Source organism: Rutidosis leptorrhynchoides, chromosome 4, assembly GCF_046630445.1.
Source record: "Rutidosis leptorrhynchoides isolate AG116_Rl617_1_P2 chromosome 4, CSIRO_AGI_Rlap_v1, whole genome shotgun sequence".
Lineage (NCBI taxonomy): Eukaryota > Viridiplantae > Streptophyta > Magnoliopsida > Asterales > Asteraceae > Rutidosis > Rutidosis leptorrhynchoides.
In genome coordinates, this window is record NC_092336.1 from 140,708,143 (window position 1) to 140,724,078 (window position 15,936).

The following is a 15,936-nucleotide window of genomic DNA, read 5'->3' on the forward strand; positions in this document are numbered from 1 at the left end:
AAATACCAAAAATATTGTCTTTTAATCTTATTCATCACTTGATTCGCCCATCGTAAAAGGGCAAATCAAAATATCTTGTAATTGTAATTTTATTAGCTAATCACAATTTAGTTTATAATCCTAATTTGACTTAGATATTGTCTTTGGAACGATACACGGATTTTACCATTTACTATACTACTACACGATTAGGTACACTGCCCGTTAGTGTGTAGCAATCTTTAATCGGTATTTTTCCATACTATTTCATACAACAATTCATATACCACATTTTGCACATCATGTTTTTGGCGCCGCTGTCGGGGACAGTTTTGTGTCAAAATAGAATTATTAACTAATTTGTGATTAAGTAGTTTCTTAATTTTTTTTTTAAATTATTAATAGTCTTTGATTTTTAGACTTATAGAATCAGTGCGTTTAATAGTTTTGTTAGTTGTATGATTGACAGATTTTAGGTTGCATATGCCACATACCCGAAGTTCAGATTCTCCATTACTTACACCGCTTACAGAACCTGATAGAAAGCTTGGAAGAATTCCAAAAGAAGTACTTGAACTTTTTGAATCTTCATCAAAGCAAGAAATTTTTGATTCAGAATCAAGTACAACCAAGCCAAGATATTCGGAATTTGGTGAGCCCGTTCATCCTCCAAATTTTGAAATGGAAAGAGAGGAAAGACCGGTGGTACCAAGACAATCAATGGCGGCAAAGATGAAGGCAACCCGAACCGGATAAGGACGTGCAATTACTCAGACACCTGGTGAGGTAAAATTTGAAATAAAAGGACCTATTCTCCAAATGATTAACAACAGATGTCAATTTGGTGGTGGTCCGAATGAAGATGCAAACGAACATATTCATCTTTTTCAAGAGATATGTCTTCTATTCAAACTTCAACCGGACACTTGATCAAGCCATATTTTTAAGACTTTTCCCATGGACACTCCACGGGGAAGCACGGAGTTGGTTAGATTCATTGCCCTAGGCTACGATAGAAACTTGGGATGGTATGTTGAAAAAATTTCTTAAGAAATATTTTCCAGCTTCTAAGTCCGCGAGACTCCAACAAGAAATTACGCAATTTTGTCAAAAGCCGATGGAAACCTTATATGAAGCATGGAATCGATTTTCCAAAATGCTAAAAGGTTGTCCAAACCATGGTTTGGATACCTTCCAAAAAGTCCAAATCTTTTACAAGGGTTGTGATGTTGCAACCCAGATTTCTATTGATCAAGCGCCTGGAGGTTCACTCATGGACAAAACCGAACAAGAAGCTTATGAAATAATCGAGAAGCAAGCCGATTATTCTCATGAGTGGCATCAAGAAAGACTAATTACTCGTCATGTCCAAGTCCAAAGCGCAGGTGCTTATGATGACCTTAGTTCCCTAAGCGTGAAAATAGACGGTGTTGCTTAAAATATGGACAAGATCACCAAGGAAATTCATAGTATGAAGGTGGGTTGTGAATACTGTGGTGGTCTCCATTTAGGAAAAGATTGTGATGCCGGTTTAACAATGGCTCAGAAAGAAGAAGTGGCTTTCATAAGCCAAAGAAATAATAATCAATTTCAAGGAAGAGCCCAGTTTAACCGAAACTTCAACAACCCATACAACCCTCAAGGTCAAAATTTCAATTACCAACAAGGGTCAAGTAGTGGGTTCCAACAACAAACTCCGAGTTTTTATCAAAAACCCCAACAGGAAGAGAAAAAGTCAAATTTAAAGAGTATGTTGGAAAAGTTGATTGCATCACAAACTCAGCTTGTTACAAACATAAACCAAACGAACGAGAAAAATGAACATCAGTTTAGAAACCAACAAGCCTCAATTCAGAATTTGGAGAAGCAAATGAATGGTTTAGCTAGTTTGTTTAGTGAAAGAAAACCAGGGAGTTTACCAGGCGATACTAATAAGAACCCCCGAAATGAGCACGCCAATGTTATCACCACACGGAGTGGTCTAGCATATGAAGCTCCAATAATGCTAGAAGATTCTGATTTCAGTGTTCCGTTGACCAAAATGATGAACCGGTTAAGGAGCCGGAACAAGTGGTTGAGAACGAAGAACGGGAGAAACCCGTAGTAAAGCCATATCAACCACTGCTCCCATACCCAAGGAAGCAACAGCAAGAAAGGCTAGAAGCCGAAAGGTCAAAATTTCTAGATATGTTTAGACAAATTAACATAAATATGCCTTTTATTGATGTAATTTCAGGTATGCCAAAGTATGCTAAGTTCTTAAAAGACTTACTTACTAATCGGAAGAAAATGGAGGAACTTTCATCCGTCACCATGAATGCTAATTGTTCAGCAATTTTGAATAACAAGATACCAAAAAAGTTAGCGGATCCTGGGAGTTTTACCATACCATGTCTCCTAGAAAATTTGAAATGCCTTATTCATTGTATGTTAAGCTAGACCCCGGGGTACTAAAACTAACCCGAATGGCAATTCAACTAGCGGACCGCTCTGTTAAATTCCCTCGTGGAATTTTAGAGAATATGCTAGTGAAAGTGGGTACCCTAGTATTTCCGGCAGATTTTGTAATTTTGGACATGGAGGAGGACACACGTGTGCCTCTTATATTGGGTCGACCTTTCCTCAATACTGCTAGAGCTATGATAGATGTTCATGGGCAGAAATTGACCCTTAGCATTGAGAATATTAAGGTTACCTTTTCTGTTGACCATGCCTTGCAATACCCCGAGTCTACTGATGATAAATATTATTATTTGCAAACCGTAGACACATATTCAGAGTTGTTGCAGGAATTTTCAGAATTGCAAGGTTCAGGAGAATGCATTTTGACAGAAGGTGATGAAGAGAACATGGTGGAAGAAGTGGAGATGTTGACCACCTTGATGGCTAACGGTTATGAGCCAAATGATGAAGAATACATAAAGTTGGATTTAGAAAATGAGTACCGATGTAAAACATCGATTGAAGAACCTCCCGTTTTGGAACTAAAGCCACTTCCAAGTCACTTGGAATATGCTTACCTTCAAGAGGATTCTACTCTCCCAATTATCATTTCATCCGAACTCTCTATAAGTGAGAAGTCTAAACTTGTTTCCATGTTAAAAGCACATAAACCGGCTCTAGCATGGAAAATTCATGACATCAAGGGTATAAGTCCCTCTTATTGTACACATAAGATATTAATGGAAGATAACTATAAGCCATGTGTACAAAGACAAAGGCGACTGAACCCTAATATGCAAGAAGTCATTAAAAAGGAGATTGTCAAACTCCTTGATACGGGTCTTATCTACCCAATTTCGGATAGTCCTTGGGTAAGTCCGGTCCAATGTGTACCCAAAAAGGGTAGCATGACCGTTATCACCAACGAAAATGACCAATTAATTTCCACTAGGACTGTCACGGGTTGGAGGGTATGTATTGATTATAGAAAATTAAATGATGCTACCCGAAAAGACCATTTTCCCCTTCCTTACATTGATCAAATGTTGGAAAGGTTAGCAGGAAAGAACTTTTATTGTTTTCTTGACGGTTTCTCGGGATATTTCCAAATCCCTATAGCACCCGAGGACCAAGAGAAAATCACCTTTACATGCCCTTATGGTACTTTCTCTTATCGACGTATGCCCTTTGGCTTATGCAATGCTCCTGCCACCTTCCAAAGGTGTATGGTAGCTATTTTTCATGATATGATTGAAGACTTTATGGAAGTATTCATGGATGAATTTTCAGTCTTCGGTGATTCTTTTGACTCATGTCTTAATAATCTTGAGGGTATGTTGATTAGGTGTGAAGAATCTAATCTTATGCTTAACTGGGAAAAATGCCATTTTATGGTAAGAGAGGGAATTGTATTAGGTCATAAAATTTCTTGTGCAGGAATGGTGGTGGATAAAGCTAAAGTGGAAGTCATAGCCAAATTACCACCACCGTCGAATGTGAAAGGTGTAAGAAGTTTTCTGGGGCACGCCGGTTTTTACCGTCGGTTCATTAAAGATTTTTCTAAAATTGCAACCCCTATGAACAAACTTTTAGAGAAAGACGCTCCATTTGTATTTACGGACGAGTGTCTAAACGCCTTTAATCTTCTTAAAGCAAAGCTCACACAATCACCCATTCTCATATCACCGAATTGGTCACTTCCATTCGAACTTATGTGTGATGCGAGTGACTTTGCTATTGGTGCCGTCTTGGGGCAAAGAATTGAAAAACATTTCCAGCCCATTTATTATGCTAGTAAAACATTGCAAGGAGCCCAACTTAATTACACTACCACCGAGAAGGAACTCTTGGCAATTGTCTTTTCATTTGACAAATTCCGATCTTACTTGGTACTAGCAAAGACGGTTGTCTACACGGACCACTCGGCCTTAAAGTACTTGCTTACTAAGCAAGATGCTAAACCCCGATTAATATGTTGGGTCTTGCTTTTGCAGGAATTTGACATTGATATTAAAGACAAAAAGGGGGCCGAAAACCTAGCAGTCGATCACCTTTCTCGCCTTGAGAACCCAAATCTTGAGGTTCTCCATGAGACCGTTATTCAAGATAATTTTCCTGATGAAAATCTCATGAGAATTGAGAAAATTGATGATCCTTGGTTTGTAGACATAACCAACTATCTTGCGGGTGGATTCCTAGAAACCGGTATGTCACATCAAAAACGAAAGAAATTTTTCAGTGACTTGAAATACTATTTTTGGGAAAACCCGTATCTCTTTAAACGGTGTCCCGATGGGATAATCCGTCGATGTGTCTCCGGGGAAGAATGCAATCAAATTCTTCTGCAATGTCATCTTGGTCCCACTGGTGGACATTTCGAACCCCAAATCACGGGGAGAAAAGTCTATGAGGCCGGTTTTTATTGGCCTACCATCTTTAAGGATGCCCACCAAATATGTAAATCATGCGTTTCTTGCCAAAGGGCAGGAAAGATTAGTCAAAGAGACGAAATGCCTCAAAACATAATCCAAGTTTGTGAGGTTTTCGATATTTGGGGCATTGATTTCATGGGACCATTCCCAAAGTCTCATTCCAACCAATACATACTCGTTGCCGTTGACTACGTGTCAAAATGGGCTGAGGCAAAGGCTCTCCCCACAAACGATGCACGAGTTGTTGTAACTTTTATTAAAGAGCTTTTTGCCCGGTTCGGTACCCCGAAGGCTTTAATTAGTGATCGTGGTACCCATTTTTGCAACACCTAATTAGAAAAGGTGTTGAAACGCTATGGGATAACCCATAAATACGAATCGGGCACTTAAAAGGATTCTTGAGAAAACGGTTGGATCCAATCCTAAGGTGTGGTCAACGAAGCTTGACGATGCTTTGTGGGCATTTAGAACCGCCTAAAAAACTCCTATTGGAACCACACCTTACCGCCTAGTCTATGGGAAGGCATGTCATCTCCCTTTGGAGATCGAGCACAAATCACATTGGGCTCTTAAAACATGTAATTTCGATCTTGAAGAAGCAGGAAACCTTCGTTTAAACCAACTTAATGAGTTGGATGAGTTGAGACATAACGCCTATGAAAACTCACTCATATATAAGGAAAAGACCAAAGTTTGGCACGATAACCGTCTTAAGAATCCAAAAGATTTTAAAGAGGGTGATCGTGTTTTGTTATTCAACTCACGATTTAAACTTTTTTCTGGAAAACTCAAGTCCCGATGGATGGGACCATTTGTTGTTAACAAGGTTTTTCCATATGGAACGGTGGAATTACGGAATGCGAAGGGTGATACATTTAAGGTAAACGGACACAGGGTCAAACTATATGTTGATGGACCCATGAACATTGAAGATGAGGTAAAACTCATTTTCAACCCCAAAACTACCTAAAGTTTGGGGGAGAGTCGGGTGAAGAGACTCGCTTTTAAACCTTCACAAATGTTAGGATTAGGATTGCGTGATTTTTAATGATTTTGAGTGATTTTTAATTTTTGTTGAATACCACTACGTTCACAAATCTGTTACCAACCTCCCTGTACTGACCAAACGCGAAAATACCTGAAAACCAACTTGTGCGCTGTAGTGACCCGAACTTTTCCATGTTTATATATATTAATCGAGATTGATATTTACATGACTAAATGTTTCTAACGTGTTAAACAATCAAACTTGTTAAGAATTAATTAAATGAAATAAGTTTCATATAGACAATTGATCACCCAAGTTGACCGGCGATTCACGAACGTTACAAAATTGTAAAAACTACATGTTGTGGTATATATAGACATATATATATGGTTGACATGAGATTATAATAAGTAAGTATCTCACTAAGTATATTAACAATGTGTGATATACATAAGAAATGAGATTACTAAGTTAAGAAACTCGAAATGATATATATAACGATTATCGTTATGATAACGTCTACTAAATATATATGTATCATATTAAGATATTGATACACTATATTTAACATGTTAAAATGATATTTAAATATATCATTAAGTGTGTTAACAATGAACTACATATGTAAAAACAAGACTACTAACTCAAGAATTACGAAACGAGACTTATATGTAACGATTATCGTTGTAACGATATTTTAATGTATATATCATATTAAGAGATATTCATACATCATAATATCATGATAATATAATAATTTAACATCTCATTTGATATAATAAACATTGGGTTAACAACATTAATTGAGATCGTTAACTTAAAGGTTTCAAAACAACACTTACATGTAACGACTAACGAAGACTTAACGACTCCATTAGAATGTATATACATGTTGTGTTTTGATATGTATTCTTACACTTTGAAAGACTTCAAGACACATATCAAATTACTTCTACTTAACAAAAATACTTACAATTACATCCTCGTTCAGTTTCATCAACAATTCTACTCGTATGCACCCGTATTCGTACTCGTACAATACACAGCTTTTAGATGTATGTACTATTGGTATATACACTCCAATGATTAGCTCTTAGTAGCCCATGTGAGTCACCTAACACATGTGGGAACCATAATTTGGCAACTAGCATGAAATATCTCATAAAATTACAAAAATATTAGTAATCATTCATGACTTATTTACATGAAAACAAAATTACATATCCTTTATATCTAATCCATATACCAACGACCAAAAACACCTACAAATACTTTCATTCTTCAATTTTCTTCATCTAATTGATCTCTCTCAAGTTCCATCTTCAAGTTCTAAGCGTTCTTCATAAATTCTATAAGTATAGTTTTTAAAAAAACAAGAATACTTCCAAGTTTGCAGGTCTACTTCCAAGCTTTCTAATCCATTCCAAGTAATCATCTAAGATCAAGGAACCTTTGTTATTTACAGTAGGTTATCTTTCTAATTCAAGGTAATATTCATATTCAAACTTGGATTCAATTTCTACAACTATAACAATCTTATTTCGAGTGAAAATCTTACTTGAACTGTTTTCGTGTCATGATTCTGCTTCAAGAACTTTCAAGCCATCCAAGGATCCTTTGAAGCTAGATCCATTTTTCTCATTTCCAGTAGTTTTATCCAAAAAATTTGAGGTAGTAATGATGTTCATAACATCATTCGATTCATACATATAAAGCTATCTTATTCGAAGGTTTAAACTTGTAATCACTAGAACATAGTTTATTTAATTCTAAACTTGCTCGCAAACAAAAGTTAATCTTTCTAACTTGACTTTTAAAATCAACTAAACACATGTTTTATATCTATATGATATGCTAACTTAATGATTTAAAACCTGGAAACACGGTGAACACCATAAAATCGGATATACGCCGTCGTAGTGAAACCGGGGGCTGTTTTGGTTTGAATAATTAAAAACTATGATAAACTTTGATTTAAAAGTTGTTCTTCTGGAAAAATGATTTTTCATATGAACATAAAACTATATCCAAAAATCTTGGTTAAACTCAAAGTGAAAGTATGTTTTTCAAAATGGTCATCAAGATGTCGTTCTTTCGACGGAAATGACTACCTCTTTAGTAATTGACATGTAACTTAAATTTACGACTATAAACCTATAATTTTTCTGTTTGGATTCTTAAATTAGAATTCAATATGAAACCATAGCAATTTGATTCACTCAAAACGGATTTAAAATGAAGAAGTTATGGGTAAAACAAGATTGGATATTTTTTATATTTTTAGCTACGGGAAATGTTTAACAAATCTATACAAATCATATCCTAGCTAACTTATATTGTATTATACATGTATTCTAATATATTATGTAATCTTGGGATACCATAGACATGTATGCAAATGTTTTGACATATCATATCGACCCATGTATATATATTATTTGGAACAACCATAGACACTCTATATGCAGTAATGTTGGAGTTAGCTATACAGAGTTGAGGTTGATTCCAAAAATATATATACTTTGAGTTGTGATTTAGCCTGATACGTGTATACACTGGGTCGTGGATTGATTCAAGATAATATATATCGATTTATTTCTGTACATCTAACTGTGGACAACTAGTTGTAGGTTACTAACGAGGACAGCTGACTTAATACACTCAAATCTTTAAAACATAATAAAAATGGTTGTAATTATATTTTGATCATACTTTGATATATATGTACATATTTGTATAGGTTCGTGAATTGATCCGTGGCCAAGTCTTATTTTCGAGGAAGGAAATATCTGTGAAAGTGAGTTATAGTCCCACTTTTAAAATCTAATATTTTTGGGATGAGAATACATGCAGGTTTTATAAATGATTTACAAAATAGACACAAGTACGTGAAACTACATTCTATGATTGAATTATCGAAATCGAATATGCCCCTTTTTATTAAGTCTGGTAATCTAAGAATTAGGGAACATACACCTTAATTGACGCGAATCCTAAAGATAGATCTATTGGGTCTAACAAACCCCATCCAAAGTACCGAATGCTTTAGTACTTCGAAATTTATATCATATCCGAAGGGTGTCCTGGAATGATGGGGATATTCTTATATATGCATCTTTTTAATGTTGGTTACCAGGTGTTCACCATATGAATAAATTTTATCTCTATGTATGGGATGTGTATTGAAATATGAAATCTTGTGGTCTATTGTTACGATTTGATATATATAGGTTAAACCTATAACTCACCAACATTTTTATTGACGTTTAAAGCATGTTTATTCTCAGGTGAATACTAAGAGCTTACGCTGTTGCATACTAAAATAAGGACAAGATTTGGAGTCCATGTTTGTATGATATTGTGTAAAAACTGCATTCAAGAAACATATGTCGATGTAATATATTTCTATTGTAAACCATTATGTAATGGTCGTGTGTAAACAGTATATTTTAGATTATCATTATTTGATAATCAACGTAATATTTTTAAAACCTTTGTTGATAAAATAAAGGTTATGGTTGTTTTAAAAATGAATGCAGTCTTTGAAAAACGTCTCATATAGAGGTCAAAACCTCGCAACGAAATCAATTAATATGGAACATTTATAATCAATATGAACGGGACATTTCATGCGCGCCACGCACCCCTCATATGTGCGCTCAGTGCACTTTGTAAAAATTAGGTCAGTAGGTTTTTTAACGTGGAACGCTTGTGCGCGCCGCGCACCACCAAAGTGTGCGCTTGGCGCACTCTCCCAAAGAGCTCGGATCTGTTTCAAATTTTTGCGGGGTCCACGATTTTATCTCTTCTTTAACACCACACATTCGTTTTTCACTCATTTCTCACCCAAAATTGCAGATCCATTTGCTCTCTTTCACTAAAACACTCCAAACCCTAATTTCAATTCTTCAAATTTTAACCAATTCTTCTCAAATCAAAGCCTAAATCAAGATGCCTAGGGTATGTTCATATGATTCCACTTAATTTTCTTTCCAATACTTCGATTTCATGCTTAATTTTTTTGGATTGTTTAATAAATTTATGTGGGTTTTCTTGAATTGATAATTGTTATAAACATTAACATGCTTTAGGTTGCTAATATTGACTTGTATGCCTTGAAATCATATTACATTCTGTTTTTAGGATATATTCATGATTCTAGGGTCTATGTAGAATTTAAATCCGAATTTTGGCTTTGAATTTGGTTCCTAGCTAAGTGTTTGTGAATGTTTGAGATAATTTGTGTACTTCATAAGTATGTATCACATTTTGAGCATGACATGGTTCATGTTTTGGAAATCTAACATGTTTTGGTTCTTAATTTATATAAATACTTGAAAATTGTTAAATTTACATTACTTTGTGTCTAATGTGATAGTTTGTTAAAGGGATGAGAATGATATGAGGTTCATGTTCAAATTTGGTTTTTAAAACGCTAGACTAGTTATGTTAATATTGGATCTTTTGAGAAAATATTTACATGAATGATTAACATAATTATGTGTTATATGTATTTTTGAACATATACTTGATTTATGATAAACTCACACTAACGCATACCATTTTCTATGCGCCTCTTTTGTTTTGGTGTATGTTTTATGTGTGCAGTACAACTTTAGATCAAGGGGAAATCAACAACAAGAAGAGCCTTCACACAGGTATCGTGAAGAACAAGATTCTTCACCAGATGAACAAAATTCTCCACCAAATGAACGACAACCTTCACCCGAAGGATCACCGGATCAAAATGATCCAAGGATTTGGTTAGCTTATGTCCAAGACCATCCGGAATACGCAAGTGCATATAATTGGGTAGCGGACAAATCATGTGATGCAACGTGGTATTTTGACCCGGCTCCATTGGTGGAAGCACGGGAGTATGATCGAGTGTCTAGAATGTTGGAGGTAAAATACCAGATTTTAACGGGTAGCTTAATAACGATCAGGGCATGGGAATGAATTATGAGATTCAATGATGTCATATACCCGCAATGATGCAAAGAGTTCATAGCATCTTCACGTTTTGATCTCATTATGGACCCGACAAATCAAAACTTCATGAGATTTCGTTTAGGTGGGATCGATCGGGCACTTAGTCAAATTGAGCTTGCTCGAGTATTTGGTTTATATGTCGAACTTGATGATGACCAACTCAATGCTTATTTGCGGTCATCCGAGTATTATGACGATTCTTATGATCCACGCCCGTTTTGGAACGATATGAGCGACACTCAATTCTCCTCTAGCCGAAGCAAGTTTACTGATATAAATGATAAAGATAAAAGAATGATTCATCAGCTAGTTGCATGTACTTTTAATGCAAGAAAACATGGAACAAATAAGATAACACGTCTCGATGTTTTTCTTGTAGACAAAATCCACAACAAAAGCAGTGTAGACATTCCATCTACGTTGGCGGGTTATCTTGATAATTCGAGGGGAGATAAAGGGTTGAATCAGATTGTTGGTGGATAATACATCACCCAGATTGCTAGGCATTTTGGTGTCGATTTATCTCGGTTAATTTCAAACAGTACAACAATGAAGCCTTTGAACAAAACGTATTATTTGAATGCAGAATTTTTGGAATACAATAATCATCAAAGGCTTATTCCATTTGTTCCGAGAGTAAATGTAGAGCCCCGTGCCCATAATCATGAAGCGGGTGGTAGCGGTGTTGGAGAAGATGATGTGGAGGAAGAGGTTCGCATGGAAGAACCTGAAACTAAAGAAGAGTTACCACAAGCTCAAAGGCGAAGGTGTAGGCGGACACAAAGGTCAAGGGAAGAAGAGTTGGAGGAAGTAATTTCTGGTTTTCATGATAGGAGGGTAGGTTATCAACACATGGATAACCAATATGAGGAACAAAGGCAACAATTTAACCAATATCATGAAGAACAACGCGAGCATAATAGGGCGGTAAGGTATGACCAAAGGTGGGGGAATTACAGGGGTGATTGGCTTCGCCATAACGTTGGTTTATATATGCAAAAACCCCCAAGAGTATTATGCTACCTCCTACCAACATCCGACCTATTACCACACCCCAAACTGAAATCCTAGTCCTACGTTATATAAGGAACAAGCAGCCATGCAAGATGCACAAAGACGCTTTGAGGAGCAATACCTGCAGGGAAGACCTAGGAATGATGGCCTACTCCGGCTGGCCTTTTGGTAACTTCTTTGGTGACAATTAGAGGGCTCATGTGCCCTATTTGGTAACATTTTGGTAATTTTTAGAATGGTTTCTTTTAAAACAATGGTTTGTAATAATTAGAATATTTATGTTGTACGATTGACGTTTGTGGTGGTTGTGTTAAATACACCACTTTTATCTATTTCATTTTGTGTGTTTGTTTATTTCTTATTGTTAAGGTTTAGTGATTCTGGCATTAAGTTCAGCGAAGTACAATCAATTTGGAATTTGTGATAGAGATCAAGGAATGAACGATGTTCTTATGCTGGCATTAAGTTCAGCGCCATTGCTCACCTACATTTCACGATCTCCGGCTTTATGCCAAGGTTTTTCGAACTCTTTTCACACTAATGCCCTCGTGAATTTTTAAATTATTTCTGATTTTAAGTAATGAGGGCCTTACTTAATCTTAAGTGTGGGGGAGGGGTAATTCTCTCGGATATATGCAATGCAGCTTGGCTTATTGTCGCATTTTATGAAAAATTTTAAAATTTTTAACTAAAACTATTAGCGAAAAAGCCAAGTGTGGGGGATTTTACTAATCTTTCTGAATTATTATCACAAAATTTTGCAAAGTTAAAACGATTAAAGTACTTCTGGCTTGAAAATAAAAGAAATAAAAATCACTAAACGGAAAGGATGCATCTATTCCATCCTTGAAGGAAGTAAAGTCTTCCGAATTTCGCCTTACTTGATATAGCAAACTTTCTAAACTATGTCATTTCATACCAATATCATATCACGATATAAGGTACAGTGGGAAGGGAAAGTCTTGAACTTTCAAACCCGAAAATAAACTTGGTAGGGTAAATCCAGGGAGCTGTCCAGTGTAAAATCGATTACGGTATATAAGCTGGAGCAGGATCTGTCCCGCGCGATAGCTCAGTCTTCGCAGTTTTAACCCTTGATCTAAATTGTACAAATTGTCATGAAAGACCGATATTTATATCGCGTCAGGGGGCGCCCGGTTAAGAGTTCCCTGATACTACAATCATGGGGGCGAATAGCTTGCTAATCGCCGACTGAGACTTCGGTTTTCAGTTACCCTCAACCGGAAGTTGAGGTTAAAACCGGAAAACGTGTCTAGTTTAAGAACTAGCAATGACATTTTCAAAATCTTAAAAACGTTTTCTCAAAGATCCAATTTTCCCTAAGGATCTAAATTTTTAAAGAACTTTCACTGAAGTTCATCTCTCCCAAACAATCCAAATGTGTGCGTGTGTTTCATAAATTGTGTGTGTACATCAACGAGTGTGTATTCCAATTGTGTAAACATGTGTTCATAAAGCGTGAGTTTGTGTACTAAAATAATGTGTGTGTTTTTGTGTACTTCGTGTTGTAGTGACCCGAACTTTTCCATGTTTATATATATATATATATATATAATGAAATTGTTATTTACATGATTAAGTGTTTCCAACATGTTAAGCAATCAAACTTGTTAAGACGTGATTAATTGAAATAGGTTTCATATAGATAATTGACCACCCAAGTTGACCGGTGATTCACGAACGTTAAAACTTGTAAAAACTATATGATGACATATATACGTGTATATATATATATATATATATATATATATATATATATATATATATATATATATATATATATATATATATATATATATATATATATATATAGTTAATGATAAGTAAGTATCTCATTAGGTATTTTAACAATGAGTTATATACATAAAAATGAGACTATTGAATTAAGAAACTCGAAAACGATATATATAACGATTATCGTTATAACAACGTCTTACTAAATACATATGAATCATTTTAAGATATTGATACACTATATTTAAACATGATAAATGATAAGTAAACATATCATTAATGTATTAACAATGAACTACATATGTAAAAACAAGACTACTAACTTATGGATTTCGGAACGAGACATATATGTAACGATTATCGTTGTAACGACATTTAATTGTATATATATCATATTAAGATATATTAATACATCATAATATCATGATAATGTAATAATTTAACATCTCATTAGATATAATAAACAATGGGTTAATAATATTTAACAAGATCGTTAACTTAAAGGTTTCATAACAACACTTACATGTAACAACTAACGATGACTTAACGACTCAGTTATAATGTATACACATGTAGTGTTTTAATATGTATTCATACACTTTTGAAAGACTTCAAGACACTTATCAAAGTACTTCTACTTAACAAAAATTCTTACAATTACATCCTCGTTCATTTTCATCAACAATTCTACTCGTATGCATCCGTATTCGTACTCGTACAATACCTAGCTTCTAAATGTATTTACTATTAGTATATACACTCCAATGATCAGCTCTTAGCAGACCTTGTGAGTCACCTAACACATATGGGAACCATTATTTGGCAACTAGCATGAAATATCTAACAAAACAACAAAGTAATGGAGCCTATATTTGACTCCATATTCACGCCACCTTACACCTACCACAAACACAATTTGATTTCCATTTTTATGCATCAAATTACCCTTTCTCAATTACTCTCTTAGTGTTCTAAGTGTTCTTCATCATTTCCTTCATAATCTAGCTCAATCTAGGTAACCTAGATCAACATACAAAACAACTACTCAAGAACACACCAACAACACTTCCAAGTTTGCTAGCTTACTTTCAATCTTGCAAATCCATTTCAAGTGATCATCCAATCTCAAGAAATCTTTCTTATTCACAGTAAGATATATTTCTAATTCAAGGTAATACTCATACTCAAACTTTGATTCAATTTCTATAACTATAACAATCTTGTTTCGAGTGAAAATCTTACTTGAACTTGTTTTCGTGTCATGCTTTTGCTTCAAGAACTCTCAAGCCATCCAAGGATCCTTTGAAGCTAGATCTATTTTTCTCATTTCCAGTAGGTTTATCCACAAAACCTGAGGTAGTAATGATGTTAATAACATCATTCGATTCGTATATATAAAACTACCTTATTCGAAGGTTTAAACTTGTAATCACTAGAACATAGTCTAGTTAATTCTAAACTTGTTCGTAAACAAAAGTTAATCCTTCTAACTTGACTTTTAAAATCAAATAGACACATGTTCTATATCTATATGATATGCTAACTTAATTATTTAAAACCCGAAAACACGAAAAACACCTTAAAACCGGATATACGCCGTCGTATTAATACCGCGGGCTGTTTTGGGTTAGTTAACTAAAAACTATGATAAACTTTGATTTAAAAGTTGTTCTTCTGGGAAAATGATTTTTCTTATGAACATGAAATTATATCCAAAAATCATGGTTAAACTCAAAGTGGAAGTATGTTTTCCAAAATGGTCATCTAGACGTCGTTCTTTCGACTGAAATGACTACCTTTACAAAAATGACTTGTAACCTGTATTTCCGACTATAAACTTATAATTTTTATGTTTATATTCATAAACTTAAGTTCAATATGAAACCATAGCAACTTGAATCGCTCAAAACGGATTTAAAACGAAGAAGTTATGGGTAAAACAAGATTGGATAATTTTTCTTGTTGTAGCTACGTGAAAATTGGTAACAAATCTATATTAATCATATCCTAGCTAACTCATATTGTATTATACATATATTCTAATATATTATGTAATCTTAGGATACCATAGACACGTATGCAAATGTTTTGACATATCATATCGACCCATGTATATATATTATTTGGAACAACCATAGACACTCTATATGCAGTAATGTTTGAGTTAACTATACAGGGTTGAGGTTGATTCCAAAAATATATATACTTTGAGTTGTGATCTAGCCTGAGACATGTATACACTGGGTCGTGGATTGATTCAAGATAATATATATCGATTTATTTCTGTACATCTAACTGTGGACAACTAGTTGTAGGTTACTAACGAGGACAACT

General features: G+C 34.8%; 1 non-coding gene across 1 annotated transcript; it reads right to left on the reverse strand.

Moving 5' to 3' along the window:
- Positions 1-1,057: 1,057 nt before the first annotated feature.
- Positions 1,058-1,164, reverse strand: LOC139845740 (small nucleolar RNA R71). Its single transcript, XR_011758500.1, has one exon. It is a non-coding gene; the product is annotated as a small nucleolar RNA R71 (small nucleolar RNA).
- Positions 1,165-15,936: the final 14,772 nt, after the last annotated feature.